At 47.7% G+C, this 14,832-nt stretch overlaps 1 protein-coding gene across 11 annotated transcripts in view; it reads left to right on the top strand.

The window, feature by feature from the left end:
• Positions 1–223: 223 nt before the first annotated feature.
• TLN2 (talin 2) overlaps positions 224–14,832 on the top strand; it is a 437,549-nt gene continuing 422,940 nt past the window's right edge. For 4 of the 11 annotated variants that reach the window (XM_045449534.1, XM_045449533.1, XM_045449530.1 and 1 more), the window contains exon 1: positions 224–410. The gene's annotated coding sequence lies outside the window, so the exon portion shown is untranslated. Of the gene's footprint in view, positions 411–1,064; positions 1,258–1,559; positions 1,889–14,832 lie in introns of those variants that run through there. The other 7 variants (XM_045449525.1, XM_045449524.1, XM_045449528.1 and 4 more) reach the window with 5 other exon arrangements.

The raw sequence follows: 14,832 nt of genomic DNA, 5'->3' as shown, positions 1-14,832 counted from the left end.
TCACAGCGGAGCCCGAGTTCGGAAAGCCAGGGTCGTTCTGCGACCCCTTCTCCCCACGGCAACTCGGCCGGCACGTTGCCTCCCCACGCGGATCCTCCCAGCACCAAGCCGCCCGGCAGAGACCCAGGAGGTGACCGTGCCGGCCCAGCCCGGGTGCCGCACGGCGCCGCTGCTGGACCGGAGCCGCGCGGGGACGCGCCGTCCCCGAGTGATGACGCGCTTCCTGCCCTCCCGGCGCTCGCGGGCCGTGCGCTCGCGCTCGCCCTCGGCTCTTGTTCCGCGCCCGGAGCCAGCGGCGGCGGCAGCGGCTGAAGCGGCTGCGGGAGCGGAGCGGTCGCCGGGCGCGCGGGGGGACGCCGGCTGCACTCCGGGGCAGGCGCTCTGCAATGAGACAGTAAATGCATCCCCCGGTAAGGCGCACGGCTCACTCGGGTTTTCCTCTTCCTCCAGCTGCATGCACGTTGCATGAATTTCTCGTGTCTTTTCCCTCCCCTCTACAGAAGGAAAATGTGGGTGGTTTTTTCCTCCCTTTTGCATCTCGTGAGTGATGCCAATGCAGAAAAACCCCCGCAAAGCTCCCAGATTTGATGTCCTAGGAGGGCTTTCTGCAAAAAAAATAAAAATAAAATAAAATTTATGCACCTGTCTATTGCACATGTATGTTTTCACTGCACTCGACCTGGGCGCAGCGGTTTGCAAACAGGCTGGCAGCCGGCGCCTGAGAACGGATTCCTGGCCGCGGGCAGCCAGTCCCCTCCGGGGCTCCCGCTGGGTTTCCGGTAACTGGGCTTTGAAAAGCGGCCCCGCCTGCATGGAGTGTCCCCTCGGCCCCGGCCGGGCCCCCGCGCCAGGAGAGTTGGCGCGGGCGGAGCGGCTTCATTCCAGCACTGGCCGCCCGGACTCCAGCGCCACTTTGCAAACAAGTCTCCGGTCGAGGCTGGAGGCAAAGACAGCCCGCCGGTGCGGAGCTCCTCCAGTCCCAGATTCTCAGACCTGCCTATTCCACGACTCCCCTTGGCAATCTCGCCACCAGCAAAACTGCTGGCCGCTGAGGGACCTGGGCAGCGCCCGCCCGAGAGCGAGGACAGGATTTGGATTTGCTGCCGCTGGCCTCGCACTGGACTAGCGGCGCCCTCTCCTCCCTCGGCCCCGCAAGCTGCAATCTCGCGCCCACTGGGGGCCGGGGGTCCTGGGGACTGGCAATTCGGGATTCCCTGAGGGGACCGAGGAACGACGTTCGAGGGCGCCATATTTTCAGTGGGTCTTGGCTGCGGAGGGAGGGGGCGTACGGTTTCTGGGGCCCGGGGAATAGCGCGGCGCCCCCGCAGGAGAGGCAGGAGGGGTTCTGGCCGGGAAAGTTTGCGCGCCGAGACAGGAGCGGAGGCGGCCGCGTAGGGAGCGCACGGAGGTTGTTCCCGCAGGGGCGCGCGGGCTGCGACGCGTCGCCAGGCCCGCCCGGCCCGGGTGTAGGGCCGAGAGCCGCCGTCAGGGGCTGCGCGTCCGGCTCACCTCCGCTCGCTGTCCCGCCGAGACGCGGCTTGCAGGCTCCGAGTCGCAGGGAACACGCCCCTCTCCCCAGCCGCCGCGGCTGCCCGGGCGCTCCGCCGGAGCCGTGCGCTTGGCGGCGTCCCCCGGCCGGGCGCCCGGTGCAGAGCGTGCTCCCGGCGCCCGGCTTCGCTTGGGCGCTGCGCGCGGCGCGGGACCTCGCTCCCTGAGGGAGAGGAGGCGAGCCGGCTAGCGGTCGGGGCCGAGGGCCTGGCTCGCGGTCGTCCCCGGGGCCGGAGAGCGGCCCTCCCCTCGCCTCGCCTCCTTGGCTGCGGCGGCGACAGCGGCAGCACCCGTGGCTGCGTCCTCGGCTCTCGCCGCGATGCCAGCTCTTGGAGGCTAGGTAAGGGGGGCGTTTCCAGAAGTTGGGGCTTCAGGTGACGCGTGGGGAAACTTGGAATTGGGCCGCCCGTGAAGAGTCGAGGTGAATAGGGGAAAGGAGGCTGTTTCAGAATCCCTGTGTCTCGTGGTGAAGACTAACCTCTGATTATTTCCAGAAGACGAGAGAATGAGCCGAAGTATTTGGCGTCGTCCAAGGCACAAAGAGGAGGGTAGGGATGATGCCCCGGAGAAACGGGCCCCCAAATGTACATAAATGACAAAAACGTACCACGTATTTGCCTTTAATACTACCTGGGTGTGCTGACTTGTGGCATTCGTCAGGTTGCACATTATCCTCCTCCCTTCTCCAGAGCGCGAAGTTGGCGACTTCTCAGGAGTGGGGCTGTGGGCATTCTTCTCTTTTGAAATACAGCAGATTGTGATCTCTGCTTTGTGTAGGGGCAGAGGAAGGGCGTGTTTGCTGACCTACAATCAGCTGAGTGCAGAAACACGCAAGCCTTTCTCCTTGGCGTCTTATTGAAATGATGCCATAGTATTGAGGTCATGTCAGCACTTTGGGGCTTCATCTTTGGAGAGGTTTCAAGGGATCACAGAAAAGGGGGGATGTGAAGCTTTCATCTGATGTCAGGGATTAGGCTGCTGCTTCGCTAGTTCACTTCATTAAGTGCCTCCAGTGTGGATGTCAGCCATTGCGTTTCCAAGATTTTTGTCTTCCTTGACTGCTGATTTTCGGACATCTATACAAAAACTGTGGAGGGGTGGTGGATGTGACACGTGGCCTTGAGGGACACCTGCATGAATGCTATTTTTTTTTTTCATTGAACCCTGGAATTGTGGAAAACACCCAGAGCCCAAGATACATTTATATCCAAAATTAGCATAACTAATTTAGAAGAGACTCAAATCAATTGCAGAACGCTGTCTATTTCGTAAAGCTCCCAGTCTTAGTGATGGTACCTTGAATCACAGAAACACAGGGCTCTTCGGATTGAGAAAGTCACTGATTTTTCTCTGCCTTTGTACCCACTTAGGTTATCAAGGAGATACACTTTTTAATTAAACTCTTATGCATTTTTTTTTTTTTTTTGCTTTTTAAAAAGGTGTCTGTTTTTGACAGTGATGTTGTACTTCTGCCTCCAAAGGGAAAGCGAAAATTTTAAACTTAAATTTGTTAAATAAGTTACTGAGGATACTTTTTATCGGCTTAGGCTTATAGTTGTGTCTTGAATTCACCTGCTAACCCTACTTGTTTAGGGTTTTTCTTTTTTTTTTTTTTAATGCTTATTTATTTTTTGAGAGGGAGAGAGAGACAACATGAGAGCAGGGGAAGGGCAGAGAGAGAGAGAGAGGGAGACACAGAATTTGAAGCAGGTGCCAGGCTCCCAGCTGTCAGCACAGAGCTCAATGGGGGCTCTAACTCACGAACCGTGAGATCGTGACGTGAACTGAAGTCAGACGCTTAACTGAGCCCCCCAGGCACCCCTTGTTTAGGGTTTTTCAAACCAAGCACTCTTTCCTGAAGTATTTTTTTATTTAAAAACCTTTTTTTAATGTTTTATTTTTGAGAGAGAGAGCAAGCAGGGGAAAGGCAGAGAGAGAGAGAAATATGGAATCAGAAGCAGGCTGTGAGCTGTCAGCACAGAACCATGTTGCGGGGCTTGAACTCACAGACTGGGACATCATGACCTGAGCCAAAGTCAGATGCTTAACCAACTGAGCCACCCAGGTGCCCCTTTCCTAGCATATTTTTAAGTGAAGTCAGGTTTTGCCCCTTTCCTAGAGTATTTTTAAGTGAAGTCAGGTTTTACAAAGTGGGGTATAAGTGAGTGATGGGGGGAGATGGAGGTTTCTAGTCCAGTTTCTGTCTTTTGTAACTTAAAATTATACTGATTCCCCTTCTCCTCCACCCCTCATTTCCAGCAGATCATTAGTTCCCAAGAGCAGTTAAGGGTGGTTACAGATGGTGAACAATCTAAATTTTTACCAACTATGCTCAGAAAAATAAAACTATACATCTAAAAATGTATTATTCATTTTAGCCTTATGCTTGTAACTACATATGTCACTTATTGTGTGCTTGTGCTAAATGTTATATAATAAAAAAAATTTAGAAATACGAGTTTTCTTGGGGCGACTGGGTGGCTCAGTGGCTTGAGCCTCCAACTCTTGGTTTCAGCTCAGGTCATGATCCCGGGGTCATGTGATCAAGCCCCAAGTTGGACTCTGTGCCGAGCATTGCGCGTGCTTAAGATTCTCCCCCCCACCCTCCTCTCCCCCTCTCTCTTGCTCCTGCACTTGTGCTCTGTATCTAAAATTAAACTAGTTTTCTTAATAAAGCTGAAATAAAAAATTAAAAAGGAGAAGTTGCAAACCCTTCCATCTTCATTCCCAAGTTTACTACCTTAATATTTATCAATTTCTTATGCCGCTGTTAACAGTGTTACAAATTGTGCTTTGTTGCTTCTCGCCTGATTCATATTATAACTTCATGGGTTGCTCAAAGTTCCTGCATTTTTGTTGTTGTTAAAAAGATTTTATAACTTCAAACGGTTAGAAAACGCCAGTGCATTTTGGACAGTTGCCTGTCACTTTACCAGGCTGTGTGATGTGTGTGTGGCATGCCCCAGACTCTTGGGACAGTGTCTGAAACTTGTGATCTGTGACATTATGGATTCAGAACTTTTGAGTCATAATGTTTTCCTGGAGATTTGGGGTGGTGTTTGGCCAATACAGGAAGTACTAAAAAAGAGTTAAATAATTCAGTCATTTTTATTGGGTACACAAAATTTTAAAGGCAAGAAGGAAAACTTAATAAGCAGGACCAGAATTACAGCTTAACATACCCAACTGGTGCCTTTTTAATTACAGTACTTCCCCCCAGAACTTCTTAATCCTATTACTTTTATATTTAATAAGGAGACTAGTTAAAACATAAGCCAAACAGAACTATTACAAATAATGGGGATAAATGCTAGGTTTAACCAGATGTTTTGCCTAAAGTTAAGAGTTAAGGAATCTGCATTCTGTCAAACTCCGCCTGCAGGCCCTCTCCACGGCCCCCTTCCTCAATAAGCAGATTATGAAAGGCAAAAAATGTTGGAGGGGGTGGAGACAAAACACAAAAAAAGAAACGAAATCCTTAAGGTAGGCTTCTCCTTTTTAAAATTTTTATTTATTTTGAGAGAGAGAGAGAATGCCTGCGTGTGCACGAGTGGGGGAGGGGCAGAGAGAGGGAGGGAGAGAATCCCAAGCATGTTCCCTGTTAGCAAAGAGCGCAGTGTGGGGCTCCATCCCACAAACTGTGAGATCATGACCTGAGCTGAAATCAAGAGTTGGACACTTAGCCAGCTGAGCCACCCAGGCACTCCAAGGTAGGCATCTCCTGTCCATCACCATCCTAACAACCTTTGGTTCAGTGTCAGGTGCCATTTGAATGACACCTGGTAGACAAGGCTGGTACAAAATGGTTTGGTTGTCACAGCCTTTTCTTTATGCATCACCTGGAACTAGGAATTAAAACTGTGCTCATTTGTCACCCCATTTTTCACAGTGGATTTTCAGAGTCCGTGCCAAAAGCATGGTTTTGTTTTTCCTTTAACCAACCATTTAATTTCAGCCAAAGTGACGCTGTTCTGAATATCTAGAAAAGTAATGAATATTTGTATTTCCTTTTTACTCTTCTAGCTGCAGTCTTAACAAAATTGTCTTAACTCTGCTGTTCACGTACCCAGTTGTTTTGAGGGCTTACCATGTGCTTCATGCTCAGAAGACATCCTGTCCTAACCTCACACACCGAGTTCCTAGGAGATGATACTTATTTGTATTTTACATATCTAGTAGATGGTGGGGGGAGAAATGAGTGTGTGATTAAGTTGTGTTTGTAGGCCAACATAATAGATGAACAGAGGATATGAATAGTCAGTTCCCACAAGAAGAGATGTAAATGGCCAATGAACATGTGAAAAGATTCTCAGCCTCCATGATGGTCAGGGAAATGCAAATTTAAATTTTTTTTTTTTTCAACATTTATTTATTTTTGGGACAGAGAGACAGAGCATGAACGGGGGAGGGGCAGAGAGAGAGGGAGACACAGAATTGGAAACAGGCTCCAGGCTCTGAGCCACCAGCCCAGAGCCCGACGCGGGGCTCGAACTCACGGACCGCGAGATCGTGACCTGGCTGAAGTCGGACGCTTAACCGACTGCGCCACCCAGGCGCCCCGGGAAATGCAAATTTAAAACAAGTATTTGTTTTCTGTCCATCCAACTGACCCACTTAAAAACAAAACTGGTAGGGTGGCTGGGTGGCTCAGTCAGTTGAATGCTGACTTCAACTCAGGTCTCATGGTTCATGGGTTTGAGCCCATGTCGGGCTCTGTGCTGACAGCTCAGAGTCTGGAGCCTGCTTCGGATTCTGTGTCTCCTTCTCTCTCTGCCCCTCCTCTGCTCACACTCTGTCTCTCCCTGTCTCTCAAAAATAAATACACATTGAAAAAAAAAAAACTGGTAACATCTTCTCTTTTAGATGTATGGGGGGGGGGGTGCAACTTACAGTCTCTTGGGAGTATGAATTGCTGGAAGATTAGGGAAAGCAATTTCTAAGTTTGGAACTTGCCACCATGTGCCACAGCAATCACATATTTGGAGTCTTACAGAAATAAAAACATCAGCATGCAAGGATCTATGTGTGATGATGTTTAAGGTAGTATTACAAAAATACTACAATAATAGTGTAGTCGTAAAAAAATGGGAAGGAACATGAAATGTCCATCAGGATGAATAATAATTTTGGATTACTTTGCAAGTGATGTCCAGAACATATGAAATGTAAATGAAATCAAGTTACAGAGTATCAAATTTAGTATGATCCTATTTCTGATTTAAAAAAGAAGCTCTAGGTATATAACCTTGGAGAGAGATGTGAAGGACACACAAAACTTGAGATTGTTTAAAATTGGGAGTGGGAAGGGGAGGTGACTAACTTGCTCCATATACACCTTGATTGGTTTACTTGCTCAAACAAAAGCTTTTCTATAGGGAAACACTTTAAAATGGTATTTGGTTCATGAATACGAAACTTGTTTGGGACCATTTTGGAAACAAAAGGTGAGCAATGTTACACCTGCTTTCTCTTATGTTTGCTGCAGTAATCTTTTATCTCTTGGGAAACTTGTAGTTAATTAGCTTCTAACATCCTGAAATTTCCCACTTTTGAGTCCGTGCCTTCTGCCTTGGTCGTAAAGGGTGGCTTCAGGAAATGCTGTTTACCTCTCTCCCCCAGGGGAGTAGTGACAATAAGAGATCAAGAAAGCTCTTAGTGTTCTCCTTTTCCTTGACTTTGTCTGATCCCAACTGAGGGAAGGTCTGACCAATTGCAGAGTCTTCTCAGATAGCAGCAGCATGTCCTTAGGCTTGGTTTTCCTGTCTGAGCCTCAGAGAGGTGCTATCTAATGACTGTGCTGGCATTCGAACTCAGGTCCCCTTCCACACGATCCCTAGCTTGCTGACTGCTTCACGTGAAGCATTTGTAATTTTGCCTCTTAGTGTGATTTTTGAAACTTGATAGAATTTACGAGTTCGTGGCAGTTATCCCCCAAAAAACTGTGGAAAAGCAGTGGAAACTCCATCCACATTTGAAGAAGTCCATCCTAGGTGACCCTGCGAGTCCTGGTGGGAGACTGAGTCTCAATCCACTGGGACCCAGGCTCTGCTGCACCATTTGAAAACCATGGTTTAGATACCACCAGCGGTTCCCCAGCTGGAATGCATCAGAATCACCCAGAGGGCTTGCTAAAAGCCACGTCGTTTGGCCAGGGTTTCAGACTGTAAGTCTTGGGTAGGGTTTGACAATTTGCATTTTTAATAAGTTCCCAGGTGATACTGATCTTGCTGGTCATGGACCATACTTTTCAAACTGCTGGTTTAGAGAAACCAGCTTCCTGTTTTGCAGATCTTGTGTTCTTGTCCAGCCAGGGCTCTGCCCTGTCGTGGATCGAAATTAGAATGCCAGTCAAGGCAAATTCACTCAATTTTATCAGTTTTACCAAGCATGGAGAAGTAAATTTTGGGTTGTGGTAATTAACTCTTGCCTGCATCCATTGCACATGTTTGGGGATTTACTGATGGATAGATGGATACCTGTCTACTCCACAGTGAAAGTCAGAGTTCATGAGTATGGTTTTAAATATTCTGTAATGGATTCTCATGAGAGAGTGGAGAAGACTGTTAGAGATTGTGTGGTTTTTGTTTTTCCAACATACATGCATATTCAAGATTTGAAGTCGTTGATTTCTTTTAATTAAAAGTTGGCTACATGTAAAGGGCATTGTGAAGAAAATGGTGACCGGATGATAAATGTTGCTTAAATTGCATTGTAATCTGATCATTAGTGCATTTTTTGGGAGGAAATTAAGTGCAGTAGCCATTAATTTCAACAAGTGTTTATTTCACTGTTGCCAGAGGGGACACATGTCTAACAGTGCTTATCAGTGGCACATACATGCTTGGCTGTCCTCAGGGTCCCTTGTCTGTAAATCCTTAGCGGCTTGGCAGACCCAAAGCTCAAGAAGTTTCCCTTTTGAAAGCCTTCCCTCCCTACTGATCATGTAATTCTAAAATTCTTTAGCAGATTAAACACTTGTGCTATTTTTAGCTACTTAATTTTCGTGCCTTTTATTTTCTAATGGTTTCACATGTGAGTTATGAGCAAAGCAAAACTGGTAATGGTAGCAGGGTGTATGGAAAAAAGTGAAACAGGAGGGAAATTTTCATGAAGGCGATCCTGCTTAAACTTGTAGGATGGGTCTCTTTTGTAGGGCTCTCCACTCCAGCTATGCACTGGAATCACCTCGGGATTCTGATGTGTTCGTTTGGGTGGAGCCGTGGCATTAGTGGGGAAGTTCTCCAGGTAATTCTAATATGCAGCCAAGGTAGAGAGTCTCCACCTACAGTTCTCTGCCGCCTCATTTTTCGAAGATTTTGTTTATCGGGCCTTCCTTCAACCTTTTTTTTTTCGCTTTTGGTTTTGTTTTTTTGACATTTTGTGCGAATGGAGCAAACCAAATGGCTTTTTCTGGGTGGTTGAGATTATAGATGTTTAAATTTTTTAAGAATACTTTCTCGTATTTTCCAAATTTTCCCTATATTTAGGGTATATTTCTCTTATAATCAGAAAACATGTTAATAAAAATCTTACCAGTGGCTGGTGTATCAGATACAAGAATCTAGATTTCCCTATGAAAATCAAAATATCAAAACAGTAACATCTTCCTATATACGGCAATACATCCAATACACTTTCCCTTCTGTGATCCTTAGTTCACTTTTGTTTGCTAAAATATCTTGGGGTTATAGGTTTGGCTTATTATTTTACAGTTCTATATTATATACATTAATTTACAGGAAGTCTTAGAATTGAATTTTGTAAACATTTAAAACCATGTTTCCTGCCTAATTATGTTTTATTAGGGTTCCTGATAATCAGAATTTTTGAACAGCGAGTCGTATGGTGCCATCAACAGTTTTGGTGACTTGAAATCTATATAGATTGCCTGCCCAACTCATTGCCCCAGCCACATCTCTTTGCTATCTTTACCCTACTTGAGCCATCCCTCCCATGGGTGTCTCTAGACAGAGGGTATTTGGTATCATCTAGGGACATTTTTTGTGTGTCATAGCCTGAAGGGAGGAAGGGGTACTGCTGGTATTTAATGGGTAGAGGCCAGGGGTGCTGTTAAACATCTTACGGTGCACAGGGCAGCCCCCACAACAAAGACTTGTGTGGCCTGGAATGTCAGTCATGCCAGCGTTGAGAAACCTTGCGTCAGTGTTCTATTGATTGATTGATGGATGGATTGATTTTTAACAGCAGTCCACAAGGGGGAGAGGTTTTATGTAATGACCTGATGCAAGCATATACACACAACTGGAACAGGTCTCCTCGAACATTCAACCTTACTACGTATACTGTACTCTTAGACTTTTCATTTTGCTCAATTCAAAAAAGTGCTCGTCATGACCCACTACATTGATTTTACGACCCACTAGTCCTTCATTTGAAGAACAGGGTTGTAGACCTTCTCATGATCATTAAGTGGACCTCCAGCAAATACCTTGACAAGCATTCCAGTCCGACCCTCAACCTTTTCTCTTTCATCTTATTCCTTTTAGTATCCAGTCCCACCCAGCCTTCCCCCCTACCAGGGCCTCTAACCTGGTGACCTTTCCAGATTCCATCGGCCGTCATCCCTCTCTTCTCCTCTGACCGCCCCTGCCCCCAGCACAGGTGCTTGCATACACCCCCAACTCCCTTGATTGACCCTTTTCCCCTTCATCTAACTCCCTTGGGAAAACCCCACCCTCTACCTCCTGCGCTCCTGCCTGAGGCTGAGGAACGCGGGCCAGAGAAAACACTCAGGTATCTGTATGGTCTCTTGATTTATGACCAGAGACCCCAAGGGGGATTCTTGGCACAGTGGGGTGCCCTATGTCTCTGTCCCCCGCCCACTTTGAGCTGATGACCGGCTTATTTCAGTGAGAAAAAGGAAGCAATTAGAAACGGGTGTCCTCTTCCCATGCGAAATCTGCTAGTCTGTCTACAACCGTAGCCACACAGCCCTATAGCCACAAGGCCTTGTAACCGCAGAGCATTGTAGCCACGTGTTCCTGGGGGCCTGTGCTCTGTCCTCATGCATGTGTCACCTTTCTCCTCTGCGTGATCACTTTTCCCTGTCCGATGGATAATCCCCCACCCGAGAGATGCCTCTTCTTGAGGGAAAAAGCAGCCCCAACAGCACACTCTTGACCCCATCCCCCCGTCAGCGGTTCATCCATTCCTCTACCCTCTCTAATAGTGACCCTTTTGGAAACAATTGGCATACATTCTGCTCCACCTCCTCCCCTCTTAGTCTGTCTTGGACCCACCCCAATTTGCCCTCCCCCCTTTACCGAAGCCACACTTCCTAAGGCCCCCGTGATATCTGGGGGCCGGCTCTTCCTTGTCCCTTTCTGCAGCCTCTCAGCAGCCGTTAGCCAGCTGATCGCTCTCTGGGACACTTTCTTCACTAGGCTTCCATGCCACCGTCCTCACCCCGTTCTCCTGTGTCCTGGCCGCACCACCTCCAGCCCTCCTGCTGGATCTCCTCCTCCTGGCCCCTGCCGGTTGGGGGCGCTCTCTCACACTTCGTTTCAGTTACCAGCCAGCTCCCTTAGCACCTCCGCAGAGGTCTCCCTGGCACCCTGTAGCCCCTGCTCTCAAACCACTGCCTTTTTTGTTTTCCTATCATGTATCATTCCAGATATTATATACATGATTCATTTATTGTCTGCCTCATGGCACTGGAATATAAACTCCGGGAGAGAAACTATCTGGTGCTGTGTCCCCAAGTGTCCAAAACAATGCCTAGCACATAGTGGGTAACAATTTTAATGAGTAATTGATGTAGAAGACTTGGCTGGTGACAGGTTAGCCTTAGATGAGGAAAAATCTTTGTCAGATTTGAGCTAAGGAAGTGAGTAATAAGTGGAAAAGCGGTGTCTCATGGGAGCAATATTTTCTTAGGTCAAGTGTTAAGAGTTAAAGATTCAAGTAATGAATGAATGAAGCCCATTCCTTGCTAATTACTTGTTGAGTGATAGAAGGCACTTGTGGAGGCTAGGTCCCTGTGGACACATGGTCGCCCCTCTTGTTTTTATCTCTGAAGGAGGGGCACTTAAGTGGTCTGCTTGGTAACTTTTGTCACTGGGTTGAAGACAGTAAATGCCCTTGTCTGAAGTACCTATCCTTGATCTCGATGTTCTGGTGAATTGTTTTGGTGTCTCACTCGTCCCCAGAGTCCACTCGACTGCATGGAGAGAGGTCTCCTTTCTCTCCTGCATTTGAGCCCATGGCAGAGTGCATTCCTGCAGACGGGTGGCGATGGTTTTCTCAGTGCTGCTGTCTCAAGCACCCAGCTTAGAGAGTCCCAAAGCTTCCTGTGTTTAAAGGACAACCCCTGTCTTCTCTGTTTGCATTGCTGCAAGACCACCCATAATTACTTGGCATTCGGGGCTAGGACCAAGTTTGATGTAAGTGAAGATATTTCCTGTGTGGCCCGAGGTCATGCATGGCAAATCTTCCCAGAGGAGTGTGGATTATTCCTGGGTTTGAGAGATTACATCAAGGGCACTTTAAGAGGCTTAATTTTCTCCTTGAAGGGCTTTCTATTGGGCTCAGCACCTGTCACTCCTGGGCCCTCGCTGGCAGGGTTAAAGGCTAAGGCATCAGCCAAAGGCAGCCTGAGGTGCAAGCATAAAGCAGTTGGGTTTAGTACATCCAAGAAGAAAGGGCACATGTCTTTATGGGACATCTGAGAGTGATTCCAGGGAAGTTACTTAAAAAAATTTTTCAATATGTATTTATTTTTTGAGAGAGAGAGAGAGAGAGAGAGAGAGACAGAGCACAAGTACGGAAAGGGTAGAAAGAGACACAGAATGTGAAACAGGCTCCAGGCTCTGAGCTGTCAGCACAGAGCCTGACACAGGGCCTGACCTCAAGAACCAAACCGTGAGATTATACCTGAACCGAAGTGGGATACTTAACCGACTGAGCCACCCAGACACCCCAGGAAGCTACTTTTTTAAAAACGGGCGGCCTGAATAGTTCTAGGTCATTCTCTTCCTTTGACAAAGAACTGAAGCTTGGAAGGATGAGACTTACCGGGGCCACTTGGCAAAACTGAAAGTGGAATCCCACTTTCCTGACTACCATAGAGGCTTTCTCCTTGGGATGTCTGGCTGGACCCGGACTTTAATTCATGGCTGTGGTTCTCTGCCCTGAATGTGCCCTGTTCCTTAGAGGGTATAATGCTAAGTGAAATAAGTCATTCAGAGAGAGACAAACACCATATGATTTCCCTCATATGTGGAATTTAAGAAACAAAACGAAGAAGAGGCAAACAAAAACCCAGACTCTTAAATATGGACAGCTGGTGATTATCAGAGGGGAACTTGGTGTGTGTGTGTGTGTGTGTGTGTGTGTGTGTGAGGGAGTGGGTAGGGGTGAAATAGGTGAAGGGGATTAAGAGTACACTTATCTTGATGACCACTGAGTGATGTATAGAATTGTGGAATCACTATATTGTACACCTGAAACTAATTTAACATCGTGTGTTAATTATACTGGAATTAAATGAAAAATGCTGTTCCCATACCCCACCTGACGCACTTAATTGGAATCCCTGAGAGCGTGACCTGGGCACGTGTGTGTGTGTGTGTGTGTGTGTTTAAATTACCCTAGGAGAGGTTGCCCAAGAAGGGCATGTAGGGGGTAAAGTCACCCTGTAGGCCTTGCACATGGGACAGAAACAGCTCCTTTCTGGTGTAGGACAACCATCCCAATGGAACCAGTCTGCTGCTTGCTCTCCCACCCCCCCCTCTGGTTACTAGGTAAGACCCTCTAGGGTTCTGTCTTCATATAGAAAGGACCTTTTTGAGGGTGATATTTCCACCATGTGTCTTGTCCTACTAATGGGGAGAAAGAAAGGTGCATTCAGTTTGAGAAAATCCTCTATTTGAAGGCCTTTAGGATCCTGTTGATTTAGATCCCCAGGCCCCTGAGTACCGAGGATGGTTCACAGCTCTCAGACCAGCTGGTGCTTGACACAGACTGTGGGTGCCACTCTGATGGAAGGAAAAAGGGAGTGTGAGTTGGCTGTGCAGGGCTGGGTTTGGACAGCTTTATGAGGATGGTAAATCACTTGCTGGTGAACTTGCAGATGTTTCAGAGCTCTGGTTTTGTGACAGTTGCCATAGACCAAGAGTCCACAGCACAGCCTGCAGTGAAGCGTTGGGAGGGACCACCCCCTGTCAAAGCTGGCTCTCCCTCTAACCCGACAAGTGGTTCACACAGAGCTTTATGAATGTACATGGTGACGATATTAGAACAAGCCCTGGGGAATCTGAGACGCAACTGGGGGCCCAAGTGTCCTCCACAAAAGGAACAGCAGAAGGGCATTTCTTCTTGAATTGCGAGGTGTCAGATTGTTTGCCTTCGTTAGGGCTGCTGTAACACAGCCCCACAGATCCACAGCTTACACAGCAGAAATTTATTGTCTCTGTTCTGGAAGCTGGAAGTCCGAGATCTGTGTGCTTCCCTTCCGAGGGCCGTGAGGGAAGCATATCTGTGCCGGGCCCCTCTCCTTGGCTCGTGGATGGCAGTCTTCTTGTGCGTGTCTGATTCTGTGTCGATGTTTCTCTTCCTTAGAAGGACATCAGTCATAATGGAGTAGGGCCCCCCCCCCCAGGATCTTCATTTTAACTTGATTACCTCTGTAAAGGTCTTATTTCTAAATAAGGTCACATTCGGAGATGCTGGGGAGTTATGGCTCCAACATACCATTATTTTTTAATGTTTGTTTATTTTTGAGAGTTGGTGGGGAGGGGCAGAGAGAGAGGGAGACGCAGAATCTGAAGCAGGCTCCAGGCTCTGAGCTGTCAGCACAGAACCCGATGCGGGGCTCGAACTGAAGAACTGTAAGACCATGACCTGAGCCGAAGTCAGATGCTTAACTGAGTGAGCCACTCAGGGGCCACAGGCATACCATTTTTGCGGGGACAGGAGCCAGGACATTTCACAGTTTGTCACTGACCTGTTTCTCAGAATTTGAATCTGATGTAGAAGGCTTCTTATTGATGCTACCTTTTTAGGCTAAGTTGGTAATCGTGGGATTACCATCGATTACCAATCGTGGGATTCTGCACCCACCAGTTTTAGCCCGTTTTTGGCACTTTGTATTTCACTGAGGCCTTGTACGTGTGTTGCCACCATAATAGCCCCAGAAGGCAGGCCGTTTCTACGCTGAGGAAGCTGAGGTGTTCCGAGGTTTACACACCAAATTCTGGGGAAGTTTGACTTAAGCTCAGATTTCCTACTCTTATCCCAGGTTTCTCCCATAACACCAGTGATTCT

Source organism: Leopardus geoffroyi, chromosome B3 (assembly GCF_018350155.1).
Source record: "Leopardus geoffroyi isolate Oge1 chromosome B3, O.geoffroyi_Oge1_pat1.0, whole genome shotgun sequence".
NCBI lineage: Eukaryota > Metazoa > Chordata > Mammalia > Carnivora > Felidae > Leopardus > Leopardus geoffroyi.
Note: the sequence above shows the minus strand (reverse complement) of the source record. Positions and strands in the feature narration are given on the sequence as shown.